The following is a 26599-nucleotide window of genomic DNA, read 5'->3' as shown; positions in this document are numbered from 1 at the left end:
GTGATAGTGGAGTCAGACACTTTAGGAACATTTAAGCGGTTATTGGATAGGCACATGGAGCACACCAGGATGATAGGGAGTGGGATAGCTTGATCTTGGTTTCAGATAAAGCTCGGCACAACATCGTGGGCCGAAGGGCCTGTTCTGTGCTGTACTGTTCTATGTACTGTTCTATGTTCTATGAGAGAAATGGAGGAGCAGGAAAGGAGGAGTCTGAAGGTAGGGAAGGTGTGAAGGAGGGAGAAGGGAAGAGATGGGTCCAAAGATTTTGCACCCGAATGGTGATTGGGATTAATTTTACAAATTAAATTTATATGCACTGCATTATGTTGGAGAACTCACTTTTACCAAGATGATGCTGTAAATTCAAGCACAACTGTTTTTTCTGGCGTGTGTAGACTTTTTAAATAGACTGTTGTGGTATACTGTTTAAATAGACTGTTTTCTGAGTAAATAGCATTTGCTTTAAGTTGTTCAGCCCCACTTTTAACACACTAACATCGCAGGGTCAATAAAACTAAGGAAAGTTTTTTTTTTAACCTCTCCTCTCTTCACTCTCTCATTTCCTCTCATGTGTTCCTCTTCTGCTACCTTTACCATTCTTTTTAATCAATGAGTCAACGTAGGCAACATGGCATTTGATAGTGTTACTTGCAAGGGTTCTCGTCCCACTCTGATGTTCTGCAAAGAGCTATCTCTGGCTCCCTATCTACAATTACACAGTCTCATCTCACCCCCACCTCTAACCACCTCCAGCCCTACAATCCTCAGGAGATATCTACACACCATCAATTCCAGCCTCTTGAGCATCCCCAATTTTAATTGCATCACCATTGGTGGTCATGCCTCACCTGCTAAGGACCCGCACTTTTGAATTCCCTTCCTAAACCTCTCCATCTCTTTCAAGACACCCCTTAAAACCTGTCTCTCTGACCAAGCTTTTGTCATTTGTTAATATCTTCTCATGCGGTTTGATGTCAAATTTCATTTGCTAATGCTCTTGTGACATTCCCTAGGACATTATACAATGCTAAAGACACTAAATAAATAAAGGCATAAAATAAACATATGTTGTTTTGTGGCACTAGAACAAGATAAGTGAGTTAATTAATCTTCCTAGTGCGCTAATGCTAGACACCAACATGCAGCTTTTTAATTTATTTTCTGCTCTCCGTTTTTCATGACTATCTAATTTCCTCTCAAACTGATTTGATACGTCACATCATTAGTATACAGTAAAAAGTATTGTTAATTGCGCACTATACAGACAAAACATACAATTCATAGAAAAGGAAAGGAGAGGGTGCAGAGTGTAGTGTTACTGTCATAGCTAGGGTGTAGAGAAAGATCAACATAATACGAAGTAGGTCCATTCAAAAGTCTGATGGCAGCAGGGAAGGAGCTGTTCTGGAGTCGGTTGGTACGTGACCTCAGACTTTTGTATCTATTTCCCGAAGGAAAAAGGTGGAAAAGAGAATGTCCGGGGTGCATGGGGTCCTTGATTAAGCTGGCTGCTTTCCGAGGCAGCAGGAAGTGTAGACAGGGTCAGTGGATGGGAGGCTGGGCTTCGTTCATGAGCTTTTATAATTTCTTACGGTTTCGGTTAGAGCAGGAGCCATACCAAGATGTGATACAACCAGAAAGGATGCTTTCTATAGTGCATCTGTAAAGGTTTGAGAGAGTCATAGCGGAAGTGCCGAATTTCCTTAGCCTCCTGAGAAAGTAGAGATGTTGGTGGGCTTTTTTAACTACAGCGCTGGCGTGAAGGGACCAGTACAGGTTGTTGGTGATCTGGACACCTAGAAACCTGAAGTTCTCAACCATTTCCACTTCATCCCTGTTGATGTAGTCAGGGGCATGACTTCCACTACGCTTCCTGAAGTTGATGGCTATCTCCTTTGTTTTACTGACATTGAGGGAGATTATTGTCGTCGTTCCATCTATGCTATAGTTGAAGGCTCATCCTTTGACTTCCCATTAACTTGGGTGTTATCCAGAGCTCTGTCCTCTTACCCAGCAACCTTTTTGTACCACTTTCTTCACTTCTGTCCATTGATGTTCAGCCAGGCCTGTGTCATGATCTTCCTTTCCAAATGTCGTTCATCGCTAATTTCTTCCAATTCTGAAGGGTCTGACACATTAAGTTCCCTCCACAGATACTAACTGGCCTGCTGAGCTTTTCCAGCAATTTGTGCCCATTATTTTTACTAATGCGTCCACTCCACATTTAAGAACAAAGAACAATACAGCACAGGAACAGGCCCTTCGGCCCTCCAAGCCCGTGCCGCTCCCTGGTCCAAACTAGATCATTCTTTTGTATCCCTCCATTCCCACTCCGTTCATATGGCTATCTAGATAAGTCTTAAATGTTCCCAGTGTGTCCGCCTCCTCCACCTTGCCTGGCAGCGCATTCCAGGCCCCCACCACCCTCTGTGTAAAATATGTCCTTCTGATATCTGTGTTAAACCTCCCCCCTTCACCTTGAACCTATGGCCCCTCGTGAACGTCACCACCGACCTGGGGAAAAGCTTCCCACCGTTCACCCTATCTATGCCTTTCATAATTTTATACACCTCTATTAAGTCTCCCCTCATCCTCCGTCTTTCCAGGGAGAACAACCCCAGTTTACCCAATCTCTCCTCATAACTAAGCCCCTCCATACCAGGCAACATCCTGGTAAACCTCCTCTGTACTCTCTCCAAAGCCTCCACGTCCTTCTGGTAGTGTGGCGACCAGAACTGGACGCAGTATTCCAAATGCGGCCGAACCAACATTCTATACATCTGCAACATCAGACCCCAACTTTTATACTCTATGCCTCGTCCTATAAAGGCAAGCATGCCGTATGCCTTCTTCACCACCTTCTCCACCTGTGACGTCACCTTCAAGGATCTGTGGACTTGCACACCCAGGTCCCTCTGCGTATCTACACCCTTTATGGTTCTGCCATTTATCGTATATTGTTGTTATATTTAACAACTTTGTGGGCTTTAAATCTAAAGAAAGTCACACTTCTAGTAATGTCTGAATAACTGCATCGTGGTTTCCTGCATTACCCTCATTTGTGCAATTAAAAACTTGCTGTAACCAATTCTTCAAAATTATATTTCATCTGGACTCCCCCAAGATAAAAAAACAGCTACATCCATTTAATTTTGATGGTTTAATCCCTGCTCTTTTATTTATCAATATTCTTAGCACCATCACCTCCTCTGACCTCAAGTGAAACTCCTACAACTCAAATATCCAAGGCTGCTTCCAAAAGGCTTGGTTTTCTGTTGGCACAAATATCGCTTCTCCTCTTAACTACCTAGCGTCTGAATACAGTTCTCATAACTGGGTATGCCATTCTAGAATTAATTCTCATAACAAGCACAAACTCACCTCTTTCACAAACTTTCCAGTTTCCATTTTACTCAATATATGATCAGTACTTCTCCAAACCTATTGCTCCGGGCTCCAAATATACTGTTCCACACACGTCCCTCCTTTCTACATTTCCATGGTGAGGAAATCAAGAATATCCTACTCCAACTCACTTTTTCCCTCATGAACTCAAAACAATGAAATTGCACACCTATTTCAGCCTTTTATGTTCTTTACAGGGTTTTGAAAACCCTAGTTTGGTCTCACCCAATCACCATTCCAGCACTTTTAATCTTTTTAACCTCAGGTTGAGGTTCTGCACGCTTAGTCCTTCACCTTAGTGTCTCAATAACTACAAGGAGCTCTCATGCATCACGTACTATCCCCCAGCAGACATATGATTTGCTTTTATGACTCTGCTACTCTGTAACCAACTCATAGGACATTTCAATCAATCGTTGTCAGAGAAAGCTTACACGAGTAAAATAAAGAACATGAATGTTGGTGAGAAAGCAAAGCTCTATTCTCAGTAAACTCCTTAACATTTCTCCCCGACTCCCAGAAAGCTAATAAAAGGAAAACTCCAGAATTTCAAGAATATTACAAGCTACTTTAGTTGAATTGTCATGGATTAGTTTACATAAATAAAGCCCCTTTAATCCCAGTAGAACCTGAACAACTACACTTCAAATAATATTTGACCGTTCTTGGCTGGGCTTATCTTTAAATCTCAGCCATGGTTCGGTTCACACCATTGTCATTTTAGAGTCAGAAGATGGTGGCTTCAAACCTCACCATGGATTAAAACACAATCTTGGCTGAAATTTGTTGAAACAAAATCAGTAATATATAAACATCAAAAAAAGTGTCTATAACCAAGCACAAGACATTTCTGAATGCTTTCCTGAAGAAAGAAGAAGTTTCAATGGTACATTTTGACTATACATTGAAGAATATTGTACCAAATTCATTACTTGCTTTAGTCTCCTCTTCATATTCAATAATGTTCTGCAGAATAAACTTTGAGCCTCTAACAGGGTTCCTCAACTTTACAAAAGCAAATATGTGTGGACATGACAAGCTCCAAGCCAGTGACGTGGCAAGTTGCTGTTCTTAATTCTGCCCATACATAAAACCACATTTAATCTGGTTCTTTAAAAAAAACTCAACACAGCAAAATAGCTGGCCTGCTCTTCGATTATTGCAAGACTAATGATAATTCAGCTATAAAAGGCATTCTGTCCTAGATAAGTATCCTGTACTGAACAGCTATGTGCTGCAGACTGTCATATGAAACACTTCTGTAACTTAAACTGCAATAGGAGATCATTAAACAATACATTTGTGCTGCTGTGACATTTTAGATTTTATAAATCTTGCACAACTACTTAAGACAAGAGAAATATGTCCATTGTCGTGAAGTATATAGCGTAGCAATGCCTCAATTTTTAAGGTTTTCATTCTAGTTTTTAAAATTCCTTCATGGCCTCCCCAACCCTCTCTCTAATTTCCTCCATATTGACAAGCCTCAGGTATTTGCACTCCTGCAATTGTGGCCTCTTGAGCATTCCTATTATTAAATCGTGCTGCTATGCCTTCAGTTATGGAATTCCTTCCCTAAATGTATGAAAACGTTAGCAACTGCAAAGAGTGGGAAGAGTAATTGATCTACAGGCCAGGTAACACATTCCTGTTGGTCTGACAGCATCCGAGGAGACTGCACAGAGTGAGTGAGCATGCGCGTGCATGTTGCTGGACACAAATATTCAATTATCTTAATCCAGAAAATAACACTTTTCCTCCCACTTAAGTCTTTGTACTTTAACACATTACCAGGGCATCTATTTTCACTAAATGGTGGGGAAACCATACCACTTGCTGTAAAATTGAAGTAGAGTACATTGCTTAGTCAGTTATCAGTCCCTTTTAATTCTATGCTTTCAATTACACAAGTCTCCTCTCGCTTGACTATCATCCAGTTTTTATTTTCCTCCAGATTATTCACCAAAGTAATATTTTGGCGGTTGCTCAAAGCTCAAATTCACACTTCATTCAAAGCACAAAATTAAGAATAAAAGCTCTGCAAGTGCTTTACTGTCCCTTAATTTTCTGATGAAAAAAGCAATCCATGTAATAATCATTGTATATCATTGTTTGGTCTTTTCTATTCCATATGACAATTACATATTCAAAACACTTTCAGGCCATCTTGGTAAATACAGTGCACAGAATGGTAATAATCAGAGAAGTCTCAGGTCAGATCTGCGTTGAGCAAGTTGTTCTCAATGAGGGTGTAGTTTCCACAGCCGACTGTTAACCAACAATCTCTACTGAAAATAAAATGTCAGGTGCAAATAGGTTCAAGCTCAGGCACTTGCCTGTCCTCCTCACCAACCAAACCAATGCAGCTGCAATGCCTAAATTATGAATACAATCTGGGCTCAGATTTGGGCTCAAAGTACAGACTAGCAGGTAGCACCATTGGAATTACAGCCCAGCATGATTACTCCTAGGGTAATCATTTAGATTTCAAAACCATGGTGTCTGAAGGCCTTTGCAGTTTATACTGGATACCAAAAATATGTATAATAAAGTATTCATTTCTCCAGTTACATCTGAAGATGTTGAACCATTATCTATTAAAGTTCACTTTGAATTTTTCACCAGCAGAAAAGCAAACATCAAAGTTCAAGTCATAAGCCCAAACTCTACTCTTCCTTCTGTCCTGTTTTACCAGCTTCCATCATCGTTACTCTTTCATGTAAAACACTTGCACAAGGGCCTCTTTTAAACAGTTGCCCATGATCTCAACATATCATTTGGATCTTTACACTATTACTAACCAAGTCTAAATCAACAACAGACACTGTTTTCTAACTGGTAAATTAATCCACCAATTTAAAAGTTACAGATATGAAATTAAAGCAATTCAAATCCTATAGGAGTCGAAAACGAATACAAGTAATCATATACTGTGATACTTATCAAAGACATGAACCTAATACAAATCACTGTTGAAACCACATTTGGAATAATCCTTTGGAAGGATATTCATATGGATTCAGAGAACAGAATTCTGCAACTTGCTTCATTATAATGGCCCATAACTTCCTCAGAGTCTCAACACTTACTCTTGCTGGCATTCCGAAGCCCGTCTCACCCAACCTTCCTCACTCAAGCTGGGTGAGACACGAGCAGTGCGGTGCAAAAAGGCAAGGAATGCCCCCTTTTTATGGCAGCCCAGCACAACTGTCCAATAAGTTGTGAGCCAATATCGTTCTTGGTCTCGTTTATTTTAGAACTCCGTACACAAATATCCCTTTGGAAGTAAGCTGTACAAAACTGTAAACAATATTTCGATGCTCAGAATGTAAATGATTGAGCTATCATGTATGGGGCTGCTGGTATTTCCCAATGGGATAATATTCAGTTGTGAAGCTCAATGATTTGAAGTTTTAATATAAACCAAAAGTTGTGGTGGAATCTCTAAGCACTGGTGCAAGCTTTAGATACCTGGGTATTGGCTAGTCGAAGAATTTTCCATGTAGTTAGTTTTTCACCAAAGAACTATATTTCCACTTTCAGAAATAGCAGTGGGATCAAAAAGACAAAAAAATTAAGGTTTTCACTTCCTGTAATAACATTCTGTAGTCAAGATTAGGAACCTGATCTGTGAAATCAAAGCTTTTAGTCTACAACTTCATCATACTTCTGCCCCAGTCAGCTGTTCTCTAATTTTTCAATAAGATACTAGATTGTTCATTTTCCCACTTCAGACATTTGAGAAAATTTAGAATAGCCGAGTTTAATGGCAAACCAATTTATTCTGGGGAAACTGTTTATAGCAATGGTACATCAGAGATTGATTTATTCAAAATAACTAGAAGATCATACATACAATCCCTACAGTGCAGAAGGCAGTCATCTGGCCCATCGAGTTTGCACCAACCACAATCCCACCCAGGCCCTATCCTTGTAACACCAGTATTTACTCTGCTAATCTCCCTGACACTAAGGGGCAATTTACCTTGGCCAATCAACCTAACCTGCACGTCTTTGGACTGATTACTGATTACTATTTGTGTCTCTGGGGCAGAGAGCTCTCTTAGTCAAAAAGCTGGAGCCATGACTCTGAATAGCAAAAATAATTGATAATAGAAATTTGCAATCTTAGTCAACATCATAATGGCACCAATGTCACTCCCAATCAAAAAGGTGCACTGCCAAATTTACAAATTTTCACCTGGAGGGGAGTGATTTGTATATTGCTCAATGTCTCAGGGAAGGATAAGTTGAAGGAAATTACAATAAAGTAGTGCCTATTATTAACACAAAAGGGCAGCAGGCTGGTATAGCAAGCAACAGAGAGACAAATGGCCTTTTATTGCAAGGGGATTGTAGTACAAAAACAGGGAGGTCTTGCTACAACTCTGGAGGGCACTGGTGAGACTGCACCTAGATACTATGTACAGTTTTGGTCTCCTTAAACAAGGATACACTTGCATTGGAAGCAGTTCAGAGAAGATTCATCAAGCTGATTTCCTGGGATGAAGGGGTTGTCTTATGAGGAAAGGTTGAGCAGGTTGGGCCTATGCTCACTGGAATTTGGGTGATCTTACTGAAACATGAGATTTGAGAAATCTTGACAGGGTAGCAGGACTGAGGCCAAATGGCCTATTCCTGCTCCTGACTTTTCATCTTATTATTGCACCAATATTGCCAAAAATATATAATAAAATCCAAAGTTGCCTGTGTTTCTTCACATAATTGCAGATTAAAGGTAACATTAAAGATCGTCAGTTGCACATCTTGCTTTTGGAAACCTTATCCTACATCCCATTTCTTTGAAAGCAATTACAGGGGGAAAAAAAAAATCAACACATTTTCCAGGAAGGAGTCAGTATTGATGCTAGATTAGAATGGGTATAGCTTCAGAAATGGCTTGAGTACCTTTTATCAGAAAGTAGAAATCAAGAGAATCAAGAGTTAGGCTTACTGATAACCACTGAGCAATCACTATGTGTGGGCATTGCAGGGGGAGGGCGCGCAAGAAAGGACGAAGGCTTTAATGGTCATACATGGATGAATAGCATGTCAGCCCCACCTTCTGGATAAGGAGGCAGAGTTATTGAATCCAACTTCAATGTGAACTTATAACTTCTTTAATTGCTTGTCCAGTACTATAACAACTACCCTACTGTACATGCAAATCATGATCAGTTGGGCAAGTTACTGGAAGAAGGCCAGTGCCCACAGAATAAGCAAGGAGTTCAATGTTTTGAAAGGAGGGGGGGAACTTGCTTATTTTTATAAACATTAAGTTATCATTTTGAAATGAAAATAAAAAAGGCATTTACAATTTTTGGATACACAATAACTCTATAGCTGCAAATATCAAATTATAAAAATGAGTAAGCATCAGGCAGGTGCACTTCGAACCATAGAAAATTACAGCTCAGAAACAGGCCTTTTGGCCCTTCTTGTCTGTGCCGAACCATTTTATGCCGAGTCCCACTGACCTGCACTTGGACCATATCCCTCCACACCCCTCTCATCCATGAACCCGTCCAAGTTTTTCTTAAATGTTAAAAGTGACCCCGCATTTACCACTTTATCCGGCAGCTCATTCCACACTCCCACCACTCTCTGCGCGAAGAAGCCCCCCCTAATATTCCCTTTAAACTTTTCTCCTTTCACCCTTAACCCATGCCCTCTGGTTTTTTTCTCCCCTAGCCTTTGGATAATGCTGGTGAGTAAACCTGCTCCTTCTCTGTGGCAAATGCATTCACACACTTCATTCCTTGATACATCACCAAGTCACTTTTATACTGCAGTGCTTCCTAATGAACAAGCTGTGTATTCTGCCAAGGATAAGTATCCTTCTATTGCTCTGGCTAGAAAGACAGATGAAAGATCGCAATCTCCAACCAATGGCAGTACAGTATCAAAATTGCTATTCACGCTTACTTCATTGAAATTACCAAGTTTCTGACACTAAACTATAATTTAAGATCAAAAGTTCCATGCACTCTGGTCAATATTTGTGGAGGAAGAGCCAGTAAGCTGTTCTTTAATATCCTTTAAAGCCGCCACACCGTCTTGTTAGGTTCTATACAGTACTCACCCTCTCTTTAAATGTTTAGGTTATTTGACAAAAATGGAATTCAAAATTCTTACCTTGCTTTTAGCATGACATTAAGGAAGGATGTTTGCAGTAAGTCTATCATTGTTGTGACACATTTTGCATAGAGGAAGATCAAGATGCTGTTTGGAACCTAAAAATGAACAAAAATATTTTTGCTGCGGTTTAGGAGATCTATATCTTGCTGCAGTTTCTCCAGCTAATGCTGCTTGGCTGATCTACTTACATATCCTATTCCGATTTGAACCCAATAATTCAGCTGCACCAGCTCAAGGGGATTTGCACCATTTCTTCTTTAAGCAGAACACAGCCAATTTGACGTTATTGAAGACTTGAGAATTCCCACATCTTTAACATTTGAAAATTCAAAATAGGCTGAGCAGACTCACAACTAAAATTTTCAGGACCCAGGTGTCAAGTTCAGCCACTGAACCCCTGGGGAACAGATGAAGCTTCAAGACATAATTACCCTATATAACACACAACTATTCCAAGCTTTGACACTGGAGGTTTCCTAATTATCAGACTTAAAAAAGCTTGTGACCTTAAAAAATTAAAAGAATGGATTCAAAGTTTTGATTTAGAGGAAAAAGTTCTGCAGAGACATTTAAAAACTGAAATATGAAATCAGATTTTTGATTTAGGGAAAAGGTCTCAAAATGTTTACGAAAGGTGCATTATTGACAAGAGGATGTGACTGTTTGCCAATGCTCTGCATCTAAAGGAAGTGCTATTTGTTCACAATGAAACAAAATCTGGAGGCCCAGGGAAACAAGTGATGGACATTTGTCTTTAGTCTATATGGCTCCAGTTAGAGATGGAGTGACACGAGATTACTCACAACCTAAGCCAATGGAAGAGGTGAATTTGGACGATTTCCAAATAAGAAATGCCAGAATAATGAGAAATGGAGATAAAAGTTGGAAAATTGTTGACAGTGTTACCATGGCTTCTTGGGTATCAAGCTTCTGGACACAGCTCAACATCACTTTAAAGACATCGCTTGTGCTGGCAATGCTCAAGGAATCTTAGGAACTTGAGGGATAAGGAACGTCTACGTTACACCTCGAAAATCTGCAATCTTAAGGTACAATAAGGATTTATAGAATGAGAGGAGAGAAAAAAAGCAGAGGTTTTGTGAACAGAAGACCAGAAAGGAGACTGAATTTTTGAGGGCACTTGATAGTATAGACACAGAGATTCTGCTAGTTGGGGAGTCTAAAACTCGGGCACATTCTCAGAGTAAGGAGCCAACCAATTAGGACTGAGGAGAAATTACTTCACTGAAAGGGTTGTGAATCTTTGAAATTCTCTGTCCCAGAGAATTATGGATGCTTCATCAGTAAATACATTTAAGGCTGGGACAGACAGATTTTTGGACTCCCAGGGAAAGAATAAGGGGAGCAGGTATGAAGCCCAAGATCAGCAAGATCATATTGAAGGATGGAGCAAGCTTGATGAACCATATGGTTTACTCCTTCTCCTTCTATTTGTGTTCTTGTGAAGATTGGAGAAAATTTAGTAGTTTCAAATATCTCAAGGTCAATGGTGACAGAAGTTGGAAGCAGATAAGCTCTGGTTGGAGTAATCAGAAGAAGCGCAGTGGAATGTTATCTGATAGAAAGGTACCACTGATGCTGAAAGAAAAAATCTAAAAGTCAGTTGTTAGAACGGTCTTGTTTTATCATGCAAAATTTGGGCAACATCAAGAAGATGGGACAATGATTAGGCACTAATGAGATACAGGTGCTGAGATGAGAAAGGTCAAGATCACAAACCAGTTCACCAAGAGATCAGTAAAGATTGTAGAAGCAAAGGAAGTAGCCATTAAGAGACTGAAATGGTATGGTCAACTGTTGTGGAGAGAGGAGAAAGTGAGCTGCATGATGGGAGAAATGCCAGGAAGGAGGAAAAGAGGAATGCCTTAGTCCAGATAGAAAGATGCGGTGGTAAGAGGTACAAACACAACAGAAATGGAAACAGTATGGGTGACTGACAGGAGGAGATGGGGAAGGGTGGTCACCATCATTGTGATGATACAAATAAAGTGAGAAAAGAAACGTATTTACAGAGTGGTAAAAATATGGAGTGCACTACCACAAGGGGTATGAAGTGGAAAGAACAGATTAATTTAAGTGGAATCTAAGTAAACATGAGGAAGAAGGGAAGATAGTTAGATAAGGAAGGATAAATAAAAAGTATTGTATTTACAGTGCCCTTCACCACTGATGACCTATAGTGCTTTACAGCAAATTAACTACTTTTAAGGGCAGTCGCTGTTGTAGTGCACAGAATATTAGCCAGCCTGGTTTAGTAATGCAACCTGAAGGGATAGACAAATCATTTCCAATAGTTTTACCCTTTGAGTTACTGTACACTTGTGACGCCAAGTTACTTGTAAATTAATGCTTCTATATTATGTCATTTCTGATCGTCAGCAACAAGTTCTTTAAAGGGGGAGGGAAGGTTTTAAATTTTTGAAGTTTATCAAAAACCTTTTGTAAGCTTATTTCAATGCAATTGGATACTTTTGTGATAAATTATGAAAAATTCCAGTTACACTTGAGGTTATCTGCAAGTATATAAATATATATAAATAAAACAAGTATTACCACAAGTCTCATTATGAAATATAAATTGTAGTACAACTGCATTCAGCCCAAAGTAAAGCAAAGCACTTTACATATTGCTCAGATGTGCTTTCTGAAGCCGCAAACAAAAATTGGTAATGATGTACATGGAAATGTATAGGAACAGAAATGGATCACTTTCCTCAACCTGCTCCACCATTCAATACAATTATGGCTGTACTTCAACCTCAGCTTCACTCTCCTGCCTGTTCTCCATAACCCCCAATTCCTTGAAATATCAAAAATAAACCAGAGCCCTGACGGTTCCACAATGAAGCAACTGCAACCTCTGCGATAGACAATTCCAAAGATTCACAATCTCAGTGAGAAACCGCTCTGCGGCTCAGTCCTAAATAATCGAGCCTTATCCTGAGGCTATGCCCACTGCTACTAGCTACAACCAGACTCGCCCAGATGACAATGTAGATGTCTGGTGACCTTTAAAAGGTTTAACACATCTGTACATCCAATTCTCCCAGAACAACTTGAGTGATTCTGCCTTCAAATTTTTAAGCTAATTTTTAATACCTCTGAAATTATAAATAAGGGTCTAATTGTCACTTGGAATCATGGATTAATTACTGACAACCACTGATCTCTTAAAAGCAAGCCATGTTTAACAAACGTGATTGAACTTTACACAAAATAATGGATAGGGCAGTTGATGTTGCATGCAAGGACTTTCAAAAGGCATTTGATAAAGCATCATATAGCAGATGTTTGCAAGATTGAAGTCTGTGATTTTAAAGATCAGTGCCAGCACAGTTACAAAGCTGTATGAGAGAATGTGGTGAATGGTTGCTTTCCAGACTGTGGGGAAATATTCATGATGTGGAGATGCCGGCGTTGGACTGGGGTAAACACAGTAAGAGGTTTAACAACACCAGGTTAAAGTCCAACAGGTTTATTTGGTAGCAAAAGCCACACAAGCTTTCGGAGCTCCAAGCCCCTTCTTCAGGTGACCTGTTTGTGAACAGAATTCCCACTCACCTGAAGAAGGGGCTTGGAGCTCCAAAAGCTTGTGTGGCTTTTGCTACCAAATAAACCTGTTGGACTTTAACCTGGTGTTGTCAAACTTCTTACTGGGAAATATTCAGTCATGACCTGAGAGGGGGTGGTATTAGGATCATTGCTCCTTTTGATCCACATTAATGACTTGACTTGGGAATGGTGGCACTATTTCAAAATCTGAAAGTGACATAGAACTTGGAATCAGTGAGAACACTAGGAACAGACTTCAGGACAGAAAAGCTGGCGAAATGGGAAGACATTACTTTAAATGCACAGAAGTGCATTTTGTGAGGAAAAATGAAGGCAATAGAAACTATATGAAACAAAATGGCACAATTTTAAGAGGATACAGGAACAGAGAATCCTGGGGTTCACATTCAACATCTTTGCAGGTGGCAGGACAGGTTGATAGAGCAGTTTTTATAAAAATTGGATCCTGGCTCTATAAGTGGCAGAGAGTATAAAAGCAAATGAGATCGAACAGAATATCAGGGATATGGAATAAAAGCAAATTAATGCGGATGCTGGAATCTGAAACCGAAAGAGAAAATGCTGGAAAATCTCAGCAGGTCTGGCAACATCTGTAAGGAGAGAAAAGAGCTGACGTTTCGAGACCAGGTGACCCTTTGTCAAAGCTTTGGGACCAGGGATATGGAACTTCAGTCATGTAGAGAGATGAGAAAAAAATGAGAGACTGCTCTCCTTGGCGGAATGATGATAAAATAAATATTTTGTACAGGTATACAAATTATGAGAATTCCCAGCCCAGCGCAACTATCAAGAGGAAGTTAGCCCTTCTGGACAATTGCCAGGCAAACCCTTAAATGGGAACTTCCGAGAGGGTTCACCAGTGCATCTTTGGGGTACCCCCCTAAAACCTATGCTGGGGAGCCAGGAAGTTATGGCCCAAATCAGTTGTTTCATTCACTAAACAAGACAAATAAAACTATGAAATGGAACAAATCATCCAAAACCTTTGGCAGATAATAGTACAGCTAATGTACCTCTCTTTCCCAGATCAAGAATAGCACAGAGATCTGGAAGCAAGTCTTCTTCATATCTTCCCATTCTGGAAACAATACATCAATTCAGGAAAGAGATTAAAATATTGCCCACCCACACAGCTTCACTTCCTTCCCATCAGTTCAAAAAGGTCCTGCTGAAGAAAGCACTTTCATAGATAGCAACGCAAAGCCTTACCAAGTAGCAACAATATATTGCTTATGCAGTAGGCGACAAGATTATGAGCGGCATGGACAGAGTGGATAGTCAGAAGCTTTTTCCCAGGGTGGAAGAGTCAATTACTAAAGGGCATAGGTTTAAGGTGCGAGGGGCAAGGTTTAAAGGAGATGCATGAGGCAGATTCTTTACACAGAGAGTAGTGGGTGCCTGGAACTCGTTGCCGGGGGAGGTAGTGGAAGCGAGTACGGTAGTGACTTTTAAGGGGCGTCTTGACAAGTATATGAATAGGATGGGAATAGAGGGATATGGTCCCCGGAAGGGTAGGGGGATTTAGTTAAGTCGGGCAGCATGGTCGGTGCAGGCTTGGAGGGCCGAAGGGCCTGTTCCTGTGCTGTAATTTTCTTTGTACGTGGAACTGAAAGTTGGAGAATGATTTAAAAATCAAGAAACCAGTCATTCTTTTCACAGCACCTTGAGACAGTATAGCTATTTATAATTAACTTTTTGAAATCCTAATCAGCGTAGATCCTCACAAATAAATAAATTCTTCATCCAAAAGAGATAGTACAAGCTCCAAAGTTAAAATATTTTTTTAAAGTTCATAGTTACACTTTAAAATCAATTTTATCTTGGTTCGCAATGGGAATCCTGCACATTAAGAGTTTCTGTTTTGATAATTATATCATCTGGAGAGAAATACAAAAATTTAGATTGCAAACCTGACAGATACAGGGAACATAGAAACATATGAAATAGGAGCAGTAAACCAATCAGCCCAAGCCTGCTCTGCCATTCAATTAGATAATGGCTGATCTTCTACGCAATGCCATTTTCTCACACTATCCCTACTGTCCCTTCATATCTTTTATGCCTAGAAATTTATCGATCTCTGTTCGGAAAAATACTTAATGATTGAGCCTCTACATCCCTCTGGGGTAGAGAATTCCAAAGATTCATCACCCTCCAAATGAAAAAAGTTCTCTTCACCTCAGTCCTAAATGCCCTTCTTATTCTGAGACTGTATCCTATGGTTCTAGAACCCCCACTCCAGCCAGAGGAAAACACCCTTTGTGCATCTACCCTGTAAAGCTCCGTAAAAATTTTGTATGCTTTGATGAGATTACCACTCATTGTTCTAAGCTCTGAAGAACACAGGCCCTATTTCCTCAATCCTTCCTCAAAAGGACAATCCCACCAGCTCGGGATCAGTCTGATGAATCTTTGTTGCACCCCCTCTGGAGCGTATATCTTTCCTTAGATAAAGGAGATCACAACAGTACAAATACTCCAGGCGTGGTCCTACCAAAGCTCTATACAATTGCAGCAAGAGACAGTTGTACTCCTGCATTCAAACCTTCTTGCAATAAAGGCCAAGATACAATTTGCCTTCCCAATTGCTTGCTGCAGCTATATGGTAGTTTTTAAGAGACCCATGAACAAGGAAGGATATCCAGGTCCCTTGGCCATCAATGCTTCCCAATTTCTTACTAGTTAAGAAATACTCTGCATTTCTGTTTTTCTTACCAAATTGGATAACTTCACATTTTTCCACATTATATTTCATCTGCCATGCATCTTGCCTGATCATTTTGTCTAGATCATGTTGTATCTTCCTCACAACTCACATTCCCACTTAGTTTTGCATCATCAGCAAACTTGGAAATTTTATATTTCGTCCCCATGTCCAAACTTTTGATATGGATTATGAATAACTGGGCCACAATTACTGATCCTTGCAGTACCATTAGTCCCAGCCTGCCAATTTGAGAATGACTCCTTGATTCTTTCTAATTCATCTATGGGATGTGGTGCCGCCAGATAGACCAGCATTTATTGCCCATCCCTAGCTGCCCTTGAGACAGTGGTTGTGAGCTGCCTCCTTGAACCACTGAAGTCCCTGAGGTTTTGGTACACCCACAATGTTGTTAGGCAGGAAGTTCCAGGATTCTGACCCAGTGACATGATGGAGTGGCGGTATTTCCAAGTCAGGATGGTGAGTGACTTGGAGGGGAATTTCGAGGTGGTGGTAGTCCCAGATATGGGTTTGGAAGGTGCTGCCCAAGGCCACACTGCTGCCACTGTTTGTTGGTGGTGGAGGGAATGAATGCTCGTGGAAGAGGTACCAATCAAATAGGCTGCTTTGTCCTGAATGATATCGTGCTCCTTGAGAGTTGTTAGAGCTGTACTCATCCAGGCAAGTGGAGAGTATTCCATCGCACTGCTGATTTGTGCCTTGTAGATGGTGTACAGGCTTTGGGGTGTCGGGAGGTGAATTATTTATCGCCGGATTCCCAGCCTCTGACCTGCTCCTGAAGCCACAGTATTTTTATGGCTAGTCCAGGCTCTTGGTTTTCTGTTAACCAATTCTCAATCAATGCTAGCAATATTATCCCCAATCTATATATTCTAAATTTGCTTACGAACCTTCTGTTTGGTGCCATATCAAAAGCCTTCTAAAAAAATCCAAAAAACACCACATCATTGGTTTCCCCTTTATCTATTCTGCTACATACAATAATCCTTAAAAAACTCCAACAAGTTGTCGAAAATTTCCCTTTCATAAAGCCTTGAAGACATAAAGCCCAATCCTGCCATTATTTTCAAAGTGCCCAGTTATAGTGGATTCTTGCACTTTCCCCACTACTGTCATGCGAACAAGTTTGTAATTTCCTGAGTTCTCTCTCCCTCCTTTCTTAAACAGTGGGATTACATTTTCTACCTTCCAATCTGCAGGCACCTTTCCAGAATCTATAGAATTTTGTAAGATGACCGTCAATACATCACTATCTTTACAGCCACCTAAACCAACAATGGTGCAGTGTAGATCATCGGGTCCAGGGAATTTATCAGATTTCAGTCCCATTAATTTCCCCAGTTATTTTTTACTAATATTTATTTCTTTCAGTTCCTCATTCACACTAGTCCTTGACTCTCCAATATGTCTGGCTTCATAGAATCTTTACAGTACAGAAGGCGGCCATCAAGTCTGCACCAACTCTCTGAAAGAGTATCTATCCCCGCACCCTCATTTACCATGGTTAGTCCACCCAATTTACACATGCCTGGACACTAAGAGGAAATTTAGCACGGCCAATCCACCTAACCTGCACATCTTTAGATGTGGGAGAAAACCGGAACACCCGGAGGAAGCCCATGCAGACACGGGGAGAATGTGCAAACTCCACACATGTAGTCACCTAAGGCCGGAATCAAATCCACATCCCTGTCAATGCTAACCACTATGCCACCTTTCATGGTGAAGATACAAAAAGTATTTTAGTTTCTCTGTCATTTTCTTATCCGTCAATATAAATTCTCTTGTCTCTGGCTATAGTGGGCCCACATTTGTTTTTACTACTCTTTTCCTTACTATAGAAGGCTTTACAGCCCATTTTCATGTTTCTCACTGGTTTACTTCAATATTCCATTTTCTCTTTCTATATTAGTTTTAGTCTTCCTTTGCCAAATTCTAAAATGCTTCCCAATCCCTAGGTTTACTATTTTTTTGACAACTTCATATGCCTCTCCCTTCGATCTAATAGAATCTTTAGCTTCTCTTGTGGTTATGTTTGGAATGCCCTTCCTGCTGGGCTTTTCTCCAAAGTGTTGTAAACCATGCATTAATTATTTAAATATTAGCTTTTACCTGTCTAACACTATACCTTTTAATGTAGTTTCCCAATCTCCTACAGTTAATTTTCTCCTCATATCTTCGTAGTTTCTGTTTTTAAGATTTAACTCTTTTGTTATGATCCCAGCTGATGTTACTATTGGACAAGTCAGATTCCAGGTTAGAACCAGCTTGGGGCGGTTACTGAACAGTCACAGAGAATGCCGATGAACTTTCAACAAATGAATAAAATGTTTATTAAAGAAGAAAAAAATGAACTATTTCACTCCAATTGCACCTTTACAGATATGTATAGATTAATAATGATAACACAAGTTACAAAATCTATCTTGTACTTGAATATTCACAGTAAGCGCACAGCCATGTAAACCAATAGGGGACCCATGGACAAACATCCCACATTCAAACCACTTCCATGGATTTTTCATTAATTTCCTCCCCAGATGCTTGTCAGACAAAGCCACTTGGTCTCAACAGGCTTCCAATCTCCACTCTCAAGAGCATGTCTTGAAATCTTCTCCCAAATGACGCATTCCCTCGGACGTCTTCACCAAGTATATCCATCTCCAGGGTTTCAACCTCTCCTTCCGATGTTCCTCTGTCCTCGAGCGCCATATGCATTCAACGTTCACCTCCATGTAAGCTCTCAGATACCCAGCCATACCAACAGTACACCATTGCTTCACAGGCTTGTAATAAGGAGCCATGAACCTCTGGGTCTCCTTGGATCTCTGGTTTCTTGCAAACCTATATTGCTTTACATCTGCTTCCTGCAGATTTGTCTTTTAATTTGGAGTCTTCCTCTGCTTCTCACTCAACTTCACTGAACAGGACTTTTCCCAGATTCTTTTCCTTTGCCTGGAAGGTCTTCTTGGGACCATTTTTTATGTCCCACTCCCTGGTTCCTGAGACCCTCTTTTGGGTAATCTGCATTCTGCAGTTCCCTCTCATCCAGTTCATCCTGGCTCCTGGTTTCCAATCAAACTAAAACTGTTGCTCTGTTTCTGCCAGTGTCTGGGGCCTCCTGTTGCCAGGCAACAGTATAGATTTTTTTCTACATTAATTTCCCTCACCACTTCAAGCCATAAAACCTCATTCAAAATGCAGACATCTTTTAAAATGGAACTAACACTCCAATTTTCTTAACACTCAACTGCAGAAATATAATTTAAACTTAAATTTAAAGCCAAATATTATTCCTAACACCCACAAATGTAACTTAAAACTGTGTCCATTTCCCAACATAATTTTCAAACCTAATGTAAAATTCTAGCATATTATGATCACTCTTCACTAAAGACTTCTTTCTAGCAAGATTAATTAGACCCTTCTCATTGTACAAAATTGGATTTAAAATAGCCCATTATTTAATTTGTTCCTCAACACACTGTTCTAGAAAACCATCTCACATACATTCCAGAAAGTCTTCCTCCAAATTTAATGCTAATTAAGTTTACCAAGTCTATATTGAAGTCCCCCATTATTATTGTATTACCCTTTTTACATGCAACTCTAATTTCCTGATGTATACTGTGCCCTACAATATCACTACTGTTTGGTGGTCTATAAACAATGCCCACCAATGTCTCCTGCCCCTTGCTGTTTCTGAGCTCCTCCTAAACTGATTCTACATCTTGATCTTCCGATCCAAGATCCTCTCCCACTAGTGAACTGATGGCATCCAAAATTAAGTGTTACCACAACTCCTTTTCGCCTGTCCTTCCTGAATGTCGATCAAATACCCTTGAACATTCAGTTCCCAGCTTTGGTCACCCTGCAGAGACATCTCTGAAATTGCAATTAGATCATTCCAGTTAACAACCATTTGATTAGTCATTTCATCTACTGCTGCGTACATTCAGAAAAGGTGCCTTTAATTCTGTCATTTTATTATTTTCACAATTTCTAGACTGGGGCACTCCAGTTTGTATGCTCTGTCCTATCCTACCACACTCTGATTATCAATTCCTTATGCTGTAATTTATCACATCTTCCCTCACCCAATCCCTCACCCATTTAGTTTGAAGCCCTCTCTACCCCTGAGTTATACAACCCACCAGATCACTGATCCCAACATAGTTCAGGTGAAGATCATCCCAATGGTACAGCTTCCACTTTCCCCCAGTACTGGTGCCAGTGCTCCATGAATCAAAAAGAGCTGTAGACTAACGGAAAGGCTCGTATTGCACAAACTGCACATGAAGCTTCAGAATTTGTAACTGTGCTGGTCGCATTAGTCATAAACTACCAATATTTCTTATGCATAGTGACTCACAATCAGAACGCTCAACATCCAGCATGACATTTTTGACAACTGGCAACATTCACAAAAGGATTAACTACATCCAAGATGGCCATATTCAGTACAGCAAAAGAGAAAACTTGATGCACAATGAAATAAAATGAGTTAGAAAATTAAACAAGATAGTATAATTCTTCTTTGTGGATGATTTCATAGACATTATAGCTTACCAAAGAGGTGAAAATAGGACAAATACAGCATTGAATTTAAAATTAATCTCTTATCCTTCACTATACAAACTATTACTGATTTTACCATTTTCTACTGCCACCTTTTACTATTACTTGGGTTCAGTGGGGCTGGAAGAAGCTATCATGCTCAAACAGCAGGTAAGAGCTTTCCATTCCCACTATTCAATATGACAAACTGTTCACCCCTCACGGATATCTGAAGTTGGCCCCCAATGGCCTTAACTGAGATTCCGACAGGTGTACTTAATAATCACTGATCAAATTTGTTTTAGGATAACAAATGCCATCATTTCCAGCCATCATTTTTACCTTGGACACCAAACAGCAACCACCAATAAACAGATTAAATAGTAAATGCAATATTGCAGGAAAGGGAAAAATCAGAACTTTTGTTTGAGTCAATTCCTGCAACAGCACTGTTCACAAAAAAGAAACTATGCACCTGGCTAGTTGCTAACTGTAGTAACACATTTTTTTCAATGTTGTTTTGATTTTCTTGTCAATTTAATTGCTTAAATGAACACACATTAGTATGACAGCAACATATAGTTAGAGCTTTTAATGTAATAAAACATTCCAAAACACTTCACAGGAGCATTATAAACCAAAATGACATTCAGCCACATAAGGGGACATTAGATCAAATTACCAAATGTTCAAAGTGGGGTTTTAAGAAATATCTTAAAGGAGGAAAGCAAGGTAGAGAGGCAGATGTAAGAAGAGAATTCTAATGCTTACAGCCTAGACAGCTCAAACCGCAAACACCAGTGGTGGAGTATTTAAAGTCAATATCAAATCAACCACGTTTTAGTAATCTGAAATAGTGATTTATTATAAATTGACTTATTTATTGATTCAGCATGTTAAGCCGAGACCCTGTCTGTCTTTGTGGGCGAATGAAAAATATCTCAAGGAACTAGTTCAAAGAACAGGAGGGGAGTTATCCCAGTATCCAGGTCAATTCGTATTCCTCAATCGACATCACTAAAGCAGATTATCTGGTCACCATCAAATTTGTTTGTGGGAGATGGCAATGCACTTATTCACTGCCTCACTTCCTGCTTTACAACTGTAACTACACTTCAAAAATGCTGCACTAGCTGCATAAGGTACTTTGGGACATCCGAAGTTAAGAGGGGCACTATATAAATGAAAGTCAGTAGAAAGTGAGGTCTGCTGAACCAGATTATGTCAACAGCTTTAATTGTGGCACAGAGGGCTTTAAAGTTTATTTATTAGTGTCACAAGTAGGCTTACAATGTAAGTAACCCTACAAGTAACCCTGCAATGAAGTTACTGTGAAAATCCCCTCGTCGCCACACTCTGGCACCTGCTCAGGTACACTGAGGGAGAATTTAGCATGGCCAATGCACCTAACCTGCACATCTTTCAGACTGCAGGAGGAAACCAGAGCATGCAGCAGAAACCCACGTAAACATGGGGGGCGGGGGAAGAGAAACATGCACAGAAAGTGACCCAAGCTGGGAATTGAACCCGGGTTCCTGGCGCTGTGAGGCAACATTACTAACCACTGTGCTACCACGATGCTCACTAATTAATTATGGCAGATACAATGGAATCATTCACGAAAGAGATACGAAATGTGTGTGCAAGGAAGTGTGAAGGGGGTGATCTGATCCACCCTACAAAATGAGGGACAAGAGCGAATGGTTCTCCCACCCCATTAAATAAACACAGGCGAGAAGCCGCTCCTGCGCTGGTCATGAGCTGCAGCTCATGACTGCACCACTCCTGCCACAAATGGTCCTGCTGCCCGAGCTGACAGCTTCTCTCTCCCCCCCCCCCCAATCCCCCCATCAGCAGAGGCCTCAATGCCATCCTCCTGCGGCTGGGAGCTGAGGGTGAAGGCGCTCATCCCCCTCAGCAAACAGGTCAGCCCCAAAAAAAACCCCTTCCACTGGGCCCTGCCTTAATGTCTCCCTCTCCTCCTAACACGGCACTCATAATAATCTTCACTGATTTCATAATTACCTCCTTCTTCCTCTCCCGCGCCGCCGTTCCTCTCTCTCCACACCAGCTGCGAAAACAAACCGCTAACGTCGGCGGATACACCAACCGTCCCACTCGACGACGCCGCCTCCTCCTCCGGCCACTGCGCGCGCGCCACACCCCAAGCCGCGGAGCATCCCGGGAGTTGTAGTTCTTCTCCTTCTCCCTCCCCCCCGTTCGCTTGCACTGGGAAAAGCCCGAACTACAACTCCCAGCATTCGCTGCGCTCCCCATCCTCTTGCCCTGGCAGGTTTTGACAGTGCCCCAGCAGATACTGGCCCCACCCTTCAAAGGGAGTTTGCAGTCCCATCAGATCAATTTCAGTCAGTAATATAAACCATCAAAAAAAGGGTGAACATCATGTCACTGAGACTGTTTTCAGTTGGGCTAATGCTCTTAAATAGTAGCTCCAGGCTTGGCAGGTGGCACAGTGGTTAGCACTGCTGCCTCACAGTGCCAGGGACCCAGGTTTGATTCCCAGCTTGGGTCACTGTCTGTGCGGAGTCTGCACGTTCTCCCTGTGTCTGCGTGGGTTTGCTCTGGTTTCCTCCCACAGTCCAAAAGACATGCTGGTTAGGTACATTGGCCATGCTAAATTCTCCCTCAGTGTACCCAAACAGGCGCCGGACTGCGACAACCAGGGGATTTTCACAGTAACTTCATTGCAGTGTTAATGTAAGCCTACTTGCGACACTAATAAACAAACTTTAAACTTTTCAGGTCGGCTAATGCTCTTGTAAATAGAAGTCCAAGGCTTGGCATCAACTGCTGCACCACAAACATTATTAATGAATTAGATTAGAAGTAGTTGCAGTTCTGGCTGAAAAGTTATCGACCTGAAATGTTAGCTCCATTTCAATCTCCACGATGATCCATCACCTAGAGTTTCCAGTATTTCCTCATGAACAGCTTCTGCCGTCAGACTTTTGAATGGACCTACCTTGCATTAAGTTGATCTTTCTCTACACCCTAGCCAGGACTGTTAACACTGCATTCTGCACTCTCTCATTTCCTTCTCTATGAACAGTATGCTTTGTCTGTATAGCGCGCAAGAAACAATACTTTTCACTGTATGCTAATACATGTGACAATAATAAACCAATTCAATTTTTTTATTGTTTCAGTTATATTAAGATTTCCATCACTGAAAAGTCTATATTTCTGGGTCATCAACATTGCCTAAAGATTAAGAGTGGAACCAGTTGTAAACACATGTAAATAAGTTTAAACACTTGTGTGTCCAACTAGGTGGCATGATATTTGAGTTTATCTAAATGGGTTTTGAGAAAACCAGGTGGTTTCTGTACGATATGTAATGCCAGCTGTACAGCAGATTGGAAAATTTTGAATGTACCCTTATGTTTCTTCCACTAATTCCTTTTGATAAAATTTAATGCATGCAAATTAATAGGAAACAGCAACAGGCAATATCTATATACCATGGGTCATGTTAAAATAGCTAAAAATGAACTTGAAAGAAACCTATGATTTTACGTGGACACAAAGTCCAATATGTCCGGCTAATGCAGGGCAGCAATCAATAATGTCAGTAATGTGAATGATCAAAGCTGCCAAAACACAATGCATGACAGAGGCTCAAATGTAATGACAACTTGATTACTGTATCCAATTCAGCTGTGGGATTGGACAACATGCACACATTTAAACCAGTACAAGATAACTTTGGAACTGCTTCATCCAGAGACTTAAAACTGACCTCTGGGCAAAGAACACATGAGAATAATTTAAGAAACAATCTGATGAGGCAATGTCTAGGGGGAGAGGAAGCATGCATGGCTGTCCTGGGTGGTGAATCAAGATGAGGTAAAAGGCCTTCCTCATCTTGTGATCTTGTCTAAACATAAACGTCTTCACATACAGAGAAATATGATACAGCTGTAATTTCCATTTTTGTCACATAACGTAGGTAAGAATCTATAAAACTGGCTAAATATCAGAGATATAATTAAACATGGATAAAACTAAGTGTCATAAGACAATCTCTACTTTTTCCCCCTTAGTAACTGCATTCACTCAGGCTGATGTTTCATCATCTATCAGGCCACTGTGTGGTATTTTCAGACAAGTTGTAGACTTTCAGAAATCATAGAAACCCTACAGTGCAGAAGGAGGCCATTTGGCCCATCAAGTCTGCACCGACAACAATCCAACCCCAGGTCCTATCCCCACAATACCAAACATTTACCCTGCTAATCCCTCTAACCTACACATTCCCGGACACTATGGGCAATTTAAAATGGCCGATCAACCTAACTCGCACATCTTTGGACTGTGGGAGGAAACCAGAGCACCCAGAGAAAATCCACAGACACAGGGAGAATGTGCAAATTCCACACAAACAGTGACCCAAGCCGGGAATAGAACCCAGGTCCCTGGAACTAGGAGGCAGCAGTGCTAACCACTGTGCCACTGTTTTGTCAAATGATAAGTGCCCTTTTTGCTGCACCAGATTTTGGACTTGCACCTTCCAATTTCTTCCTCAAAAGAATATTCCAATTTCTGACAAGAGTGACACTCTTTTTGATAAAGCTCGCTTTTCACTTAATATTCATGGTTTAATTCACGGAAGACATTATAGCTGCTTTCACAAGCTTGACAGCAAATCAGAAACAATGAGCTCAAAAGTCAAAATAGTTTAGATCTAGTTTATTTCAGCAGGATTTTTCCTGTCTTGTCAGCGATGGTTCGGTTTTAATACTCTCCTTTTAAGTTTTAAAGTGCTTCACAGCCAACGATGAGCGTTTTTTGAAGTGTTGCTGTGAGGGAGAGGCAAAAATCGCACAAATGGTGGAAATCCTACAATCCCCCACCCCGCCATGGCATGTTGCATTCTTTGTGAGGGGAGGACTGGAGTCAGCCCAGGGCCCTGCATATGATTGGTTCACAGAGGCATTTGGCCACTTAACTCATTAGCTGCTTCCATCCCAGCTGTGCGGATCCCACAGTGTGTGGAGCAGGCCAGAGGAGGCCTGCTTCATGTGGGCTTGTTTTGGATAAGCGGCCTACCCCCTTTGGAGAAGTGAGGCACCCCTGTGAAGTTGTATTGTCGTTTGGATTCAGTGGCCCCAGAAAATCTTGTAAAACTCTACAAGACACTAGTTAGACCACATCTGGAACACTGAACAGTTTTGGTCCTCTTACCTAAGAAAAGAGATATCGGCATTGGAAGCAGTCTAGAGAAGGTCCAATAGATTGATCCCGGGTATGGAGGGATTTTCTTATGGAGAGAAGTGTCCGCAACATGCTGCCAGAGGTAATAGTAGAGGTGGGTACAATTTTGTCTTTTAAAAAGCATTTAGACAGTTACATGGGTAAGATGGGTATAGAGGGCTATGGGCCAAATGTGGGCAACTGGGACTAGCTTAGGGGTTAAAAAAGGGCGGCATAGATAAGTTGGGCCGAAGGGCCTGTTTTCAGGCTGTAAACCTCTATGACTCTAACCTATCATTCAAAACCACTCACTAAAATGACAAAGATATTATTCATTAAACCAGAAAATGAGCATTGTGCTTTTCATCTTTCTGGATAATGAGGATTATAGATGCATTATTAATCACACAATTTATGAAATGATCTGTCAAGGCTGCAAATATCATTTTTCTGACCCCTCCCCCTTTATCGACAATTTTGAAGCCAATTAAATACATTTTAAATCCCTATTTCATTTTCACCTTTTTTTTGAAAGGCTAAAAATTGTTGTCTCTGTCTCTCTACCCAAAACATAGGAAGGTCTCACATGTGGAAAACAAATGTCTTTGTTCAAGTTACTGTATAAGGTGAATGAAAGCAAATGTAAAATCCTTCCGCTGCAGTACTGGGTAATCAATATCGTCTGCCGGCTTCTCCACCAAGCACCATTCAATTTATATCAGGATGCTTCTCGTTGACTGTGACTCAAAGAAAACTCAAGCATGCACAGCTGAAGAGGGATGCTTCATTGCTTTAGATACAGCATGGCTAATTGGACTCTGCTGACGATGCAAGACAGTCATTTTAGAAATGTGTTCCTTTAAAGTAAAGCTAATTTCAATCCTCTTTAAAATTTCAACAAGCTAGGGCATAGGTGAATAAAATCTCTGGCATACAGCAAAATAACGGCATGGTGGCACTGTG

The 26599-nt window shown here is 40.7% G+C and overlaps 1 protein-coding gene across 9 annotated transcripts in view; it reads right to left on the bottom strand.

Annotated features, from left to right (window-relative positions):
• The window catches only part of LOC144499846 (inositol polyphosphate-4-phosphatase type I A), a 175641-nt gene extending 153074 nt beyond the window's left edge, over positions 1-22567 (bottom strand). For 6 of the 9 annotated variants that reach the window (XM_078222393.1, XM_078222391.1, XM_078222394.1 and 3 more), the window contains exons 1-2: positions 22448-22567; positions 9544-9641 (exon numbers count right to left, since the gene is read on the bottom strand). The gene's annotated coding sequence lies outside the window, so the exon portion shown is untranslated. The remainder of the gene's footprint in view (positions 1-9543; positions 9642-22447) is intronic. The other 3 variants (XM_078222388.1, XM_078222389.1, XM_078222390.1) reach the window with 2 other exon arrangements.
• Positions 22568-26599: the final 4032 nt, after the last annotated feature.

This window comes from Mustelus asterias, chromosome 10 (genome assembly GCF_964213995.1).
Source record: "Mustelus asterias chromosome 10, sMusAst1.hap1.1, whole genome shotgun sequence".
Taxonomy (NCBI): domain Eukaryota; kingdom Metazoa; phylum Chordata; class Chondrichthyes; order Carcharhiniformes; family Triakidae; genus Mustelus; species Mustelus asterias.
The sequence above is the reverse complement of the archived record's forward strand: the minus strand, read 5'-3'. Positions and strand labels throughout refer to the sequence as shown.